The sequence below is a fragment of the Nothobranchius furzeri genome, chromosome 5 (genome assembly GCF_043380555.1).
Source record: "Nothobranchius furzeri strain GRZ-AD chromosome 5, NfurGRZ-RIMD1, whole genome shotgun sequence".
Lineage (NCBI taxonomy): Eukaryota > Metazoa > Chordata > Actinopteri > Cyprinodontiformes > Nothobranchiidae > Nothobranchius > Nothobranchius furzeri.
Window position 1 is genome coordinate 46,069,368 of NC_091745.1, and position 6,260 is coordinate 46,075,627.

Here is a 6,260-nt window from a genome sequence, read left to right on the forward strand (position 1 = left end):
CATGCCAACATGAATAAATAATAGTGAACACGACACTGACATAAAACAGAGTCAAGATGAAAAGGAGTAAAATACTGTAGTGTTTAGAAATATTCCCTCATTTGTACCTTATAATTGCATAGCAATAAATAAGAACAAAAAGACATAGACTTATTTTTTACCCCTTAGGAGATTGTTCTGCTGGATTTAGCTTTGAGGAGGCTATGCTGTTCTACAGTAAATATTTTAACCACATGTAGAGAAACATTTCTAAGTAGGCCAGAACCTTTCTACTTACACTGAAACACAATTAAAAGTGCGATACACTGAAAATGAACATTTTTGTTTCATTATTATTTCTGATTAAAATCGGTCACTCTGAGTTTAACATGCAGGCTGAACATGAAAATAGTCTCTTACACCTTTCTCCTGCATTAGCTTCTGATAGAAACCAGACAGTGAAACTCTAGGATTAGAAAAACCTGACAGATCTACGTCACACTGTCTCTTAACATTCATGCAGTCACAACGGGGAAGGCTGTTGTTGGTTTAGCGTCCAGGAAACAGCAGAGAACATCTCTGCTAGTAGAAGCTAACTGTTAGCATTAGCAACTCCACCACACGGCAGAACTCCTCCAGGCTTGTGTTATTGGTGGAGATAAAACATCAACGTTGCAGAGCAAACACAGTCAGTGGTAGAGTTGTGTTGCTGTTAGTCAATCAAAGGAGAGATGTCCACATATCAGGACCAAGACTCCAGATCCTGTCGTCTGAAGCTCAACTCTGATCCGGCTCGCTTCTAGTTCCTAAAACAGGAACAGCAGAGCTTTTTCTCCCCAGTGTACGATTTATAAGGCCTTCATTACTACTCCAGACCACTGCAAATGTACTTATTAAATGAAACACACTTTTAAAAAGAAGTGTGTTAACATTAGTTAAGTTGCACAAAATATGCATCTGCAGAAATGAGATAGAAAAAATAGTCTCCAGTCTGGATGGACTGTGGAGGGCTCATCTGTAAATTGGCCTTTGGCATGTAGACGGTAACACTATAAGCTTTTTAAAGAAACATGTGAATTGTAAGAATAAGGCTGTAGTTCTTACTGGCCTGGATTCATGTTCTTGTTGTGTGAGTTGTGCCTGAGCTTAGTGCAACACGTCTGTGATGTAATTTGTTTTACCTAAAATAAGTTTTCGAAGAAGCAGTTAAAGTGTGATTGTGGAAGCAGCCAAAATCTTCTGTCTGTTTTTCCTCTGGCTTTGAAGTCTTGATTAAGGGAGTGGTTGGAAATTTGACTCGATATCCTCTGTGACCTCTTCTAAACCAATAAGCCTTTGTGTCGTGTCCCCTTTATTGGAGTAGCTTTACATGCCTTACAGTTAAATACTGTATAACTGAGTATATCTGCTGTCTGTGTCACCGTGTGAGAGACCGAATACATTTCTTAGATCATAAAAGATGCATGTTAGACAATATAAGTCTTTATAGGTCACCTTTTGGTTTGATCTATTGATGAGGGTAGAGATTTAGTTTTGGGCTGCAAACATTACATTATTAATTTTTTGAAAGTTTGTATTAAATTATATAATAAATTTTAGCCAAATGAGCAGATCAGACCCAGCAGAAGATAGCTATGCTGTTTTTGCGACTCTTCACTAATCACACCCATTCTTCAAACTTAGTGGTTACACAGCATGTTTAAATGGTACAATATACACTTGTGACTTAAAGCCCCTAATTTGCTGCTGCCCTGCGTTATTAATATCATAACTAATCACATTAAAATAATTGCAGACATTTTAGTTAGGTTATTATATTATTACATTTAGAAGCTTACAATAAAAACACATAATTAAAATGAACATAATAAATTTTCTTTCACAACAGCATCGGCAAACTGTGCTGATCCAAAGATCACGCCGTTATTTAACACACTGAAGCCAGCCAGATGGTTCAGTATTCCCCTGTGCACTCTTTAGCAATGATTAAAAGCACAGCACTCAAGCTAACATCTAAGTATGCTGCCTTGGATCACTGCACATTAGTAACAGGTATTTGTAGTTAACAACACCTAAAGTCATAAAACTGTCAACCAGGTAATGGTTTGATTATCAATCTCCATCCTTTAGGGCTGTAGAGATGTACTTAGTGATGGAGCATAGATCAATACATTTCAGATTGGTGAACAGAATGGACCTTCAGAATGGAGCTAGTCCTAAACCTACTGACAGATTCTCTTTGCTTAAAAGATTCATCAAACTTAAAGCTTTGTGCGAGATAAGTGTAAGATGAATATTCAAATTCACCATCAAACATACGCCTGTCTGTTTGTTGCACACACACTTTTACAGTATAAAGCTGCCATTCCCACAGGAGCTTTTTCACATCTGACACTTTTGACGTGGTTGGGGGGGGATCACAAGTGGAAATAATGATGGCTCGGTTCCATTAAATGTCCCAGAAAGCAGTGTCAGTGAGGCAGTGTACACAACTGCAGGATCGTCTCGATGTGAAAAGCATCCATCACTAATAGCTCCATGCTCTTCCTCCCCCTGAGTACTGTAAGTCAGAAACATCGGGGGAAAAGGTCAGGTGACAGGTAATAAATGTCAAGAAATCTTCTCAGGTGGTAGTTTAAAAAATATATCTTTTCTGTGCTTGTGCCCGACAGAATCCACACACAGCTGCTGCATCACAGCAGCTGCATGTCAAAATCAAAGCACTGATTCTGCTAAATGTCATGTGTTCATTTGTTTATTTAATGACATAAAATGGAAAGATAATTTAGCTAACAAGCCATAATACCTTGTCTGAGAACACTTTATCATGTTTTGTTCTAATTACCAGAATTTGCCATTATGTTGGATGAAATGATCTGTTAATCATAAAATCTGAAGCTGTATGACCGGGGGGTGAGTGCCGAAGCCTGTTAAACAAACGCATCACAGAGAAATTAAGAGAAGTTATTGGAGCATAAACATTATTGGTATACCTCTGTAGTTAAACTAACATTTAAAACTTGTTTCAAAGTGTTTTCCTCCTATTCGGCAAAGGAACATTAACCATGTGTAGAAACAAATCAAGTCAATACTTGGTGTGGGATTTGTCTACCAGGTTAGCATAATAAAACATCTGTGCTTTCAAAAACAGAAAAACAAATCACATCTTTGGACGTAACCACAGTAAACTGATCTGATGCCTCTGAGATAAAACCCAAAACAAGATACATGAAAATGTAAAAAAGGCTGTAGAACATATTTAGTCTTGTCACACACCTCAAAGACTGGATTATCGTCACCAGAGCTAATTATCAGTGTAAAAATAAATTGGACAGGCGTCCCACTTCCCTTTGTTCTCCCATAGTTTGAAAAAACAAATAAGCTCAGTGTTGCTTGTTGCTACATCGTTTTGGGCTTGTGTGCTGAATGTCACACTGTCAATATTATCACCAAAGCTTGAGTTTTTAGTGTTGTCCCCTGATTAGGAACCAGTGTGTCTCAGCTGCAGTAGTCAGTTGGAACGCCACAGAACTAATCAAGGCTGGGTGATGGACCTCTCGGGCATAGCTACAGATGGTCTGCTCTATGCTTCTTACAATGCCTGCAGATCACTTCATAGTGGACTATTTTTAGCATTGCTCCAACATGAGAGTTTGGATGGCAGCCTTTTGATTATATATAAATGTGACTCAGTGACTTTTGCTAATGAATGAGAGGGTGACCGGAGAACACTTTTGATCATTTTATTTGATGCTTGAATAATCCTGACATGAAAGTTCTGCGCGTGTAACTTTTTATGAGGACACTTTAATCATCGGGAAGTGGTTGATGCTAGTGGCGTTGACTTTTCTTTCTGTTTTTTATTCATTTTGTGCTTGGCTACATCCTGTCTGAATGAATCAGTATAACAGCTTACTTTTATCTTTATCTAATGTTTCAAACCACATGTGTTTAATAAGTTTTCAGTTGTTTCTGTGCTGCCACAGGCAGACATTATATGGTGATTCTTAGTTTTCAGTTGGGATCATCAACATACATTTTCACTTGAAATGTAAACAGAGCCTGGGAAGCTGAAATGAAACAAGTTCACCCATACAGAGCAGCAATTCCTACTTGAAACTGCTGCAAATGTACTAAAATATGAGTAAACTTGACTTAAAGAAAGGCAGTGTAAAGCTGAATTTGTACTTCTCTGATAGCTCGGTGACAAAAAGACAACACCATGATGCATTGATGCAAAGCCTCTGTGGCAGGCCCACAGAAGGTGACAGTCCGTCAAACGTAGCAGAAACCACAGGCCTGTGGTTGGTCAGCATGCCATTTCCTTTCGTCAACAGCACCACCATTCCCCCTCAAAAGTAAAACGAGTGCTGAAGACATCTAGCGACAAACACGGAAGAGGTCCGATGATACGAACGTTTAGACACCCCTGACTGAAGTACAAAGATACAATGCTAACTTTTTATTTGTGGAAGAAAATAACTGTTAATGGGTTTGGAGGTGGTGACTACATGAAGAGGTGGAGGAGAATGAGGGACAGTTTTGTTTGTTTTAAGTTTTTGAAATGCATATACACAATATAAATACACATCAGTAAATACAGTATCGCAGAGCAGAGACGCAATTGCTATGGTGGCTTTACGCCCCACTCCCCAGGCAGCGGAGAAGTCTGGAAGGAAAATGTGCATGACTTTGCACTTGAGCTGATGGAGATGTATAAATCAGTCTTAACAGTTGCTTTGCTGTTAGCCAATCAGAGGTGAGATGTTTGCTTATAATAAATATTAATGAGTAAACCCCACTGACTAACTCCTCCTGGAGCATCAGAGCTTTTTTTCCGCCTAAAACGACACACAAGGCATTTATCCGTACTAGAAACCACAGCTAATTTATTGATAACCAAGTTAATGGTACCTCACCTAATGTGCTGTTAGTAATTTGGTGCTTAAATAACACAATTATTGTGTAGAGAACCATGATCCAATAATACAACAAGGCAGAACTTGTAAATGAGATATTTCTACAACTGAATCCATCTTTAGGGAGTCAGTCACCTGAGTCCAACAAAACCTTACAGGTGCCACGGTTAATGCTTCTTATTTTCTTTGATCCATATATCAGGCAATAACTTTTCATCCCTCTAAATGTCTCAGATCTTTTACATAATTTCCCAGCATCTGCCTGACACTGTTCAAACTCATTTACTGTCATCTTAAACCCTGAGCTGGAACGTTGATCTGGGATAATAACTGAGCCTAGTTGTCTCTTATCTTATTGGTGTTTATGTCCCATCCCTAAAAAGGATTATACTTCCTGTTAAAGGTTTGATTTTTTCACTTGATTCAATAAAACCACATCGTTAATTTTCTTTTGCTGCATCTCACTGGATCATCATCTGTACATCTGACTCTAGTGTTTTTATTGTTAAGTCGATACAATCACTCAAAAATATCCACAGATAATTCCACAGGTTGTAATATGTTTTTTGCATTGACTTATTTTCAGATTACTTGGCAACAGTAATGTTCTCCAGGTATTTTTTATAATGATGATGTACACCATGGGCTTACCTCCTAATGTGGAAAAAATCAGTCTTATTAAAATGCTCTTAGGCTAATTGAATGTAGGGTGCTACGTTACTGCTTATCCATTGTAGCTGAATCTGAACCAAATGTTAGAGGGCTCTGGCTGCATAGGATTGAGGTATGATTGTCTGTTTAATCCCCGGGCACTTCATGAGTCAAAACAATAAACCTCCAGGCACTTCCTGCAGGCAGGCGGGTGCCTTTCATGACAGCTTTTGCTCTTCATTTGTGTGTGAGTAAAAGAGGAACACTTAAAGTGTTGTAGAACCTACCTGAGGATAAAAGGAGCCACCATCTACCACCTGCATTTATTCATCTGGAGGTATTCTGCCAGCAACAAGATAACACATTTACTTTTTATATTTGAATCCCTCTCAAGATTCAGTGAGGCATTCCCCTTGCTTTCGAGATTAGCTTGGTATGCACAAGTGGAATATTCAGACATGTTTATCCCAGTCTTGATGTTGGCTGATTCGCAGCTCCTCTCTAGTGAGCGGTTCTGTGTAAAAGCAGTCTAGACTAGAATCCTGAAAGACAGGGCTAGTTCTGGAGATGAACAGATGTTATCTTGAGGATGAGCTTTCCTGGAAAACAGGATAGATCTTCTATAAAAATATCAAATGTCCAGAGTTGCCTGACCCTAACCTTATAGTGCAGATTTATATTTATAATAAGGTTTAATTGCACAAATGGAGC

At 38.6% G+C, this 6,260-nt stretch overlaps 1 protein-coding gene across 6 annotated transcripts in view; it reads left to right on the plus strand.

Annotated features, from left to right (window-relative positions):
- Positions 1 to 6,260, plus strand: part of LOC107378770 (ankyrin repeat and IBR domain-containing protein 1) — a 46,620-nt gene that overhangs the window by 35,026 nt on the left and 5,334 nt on the right. The gene's annotated exons all lie outside the window — the stretch shown is intronic.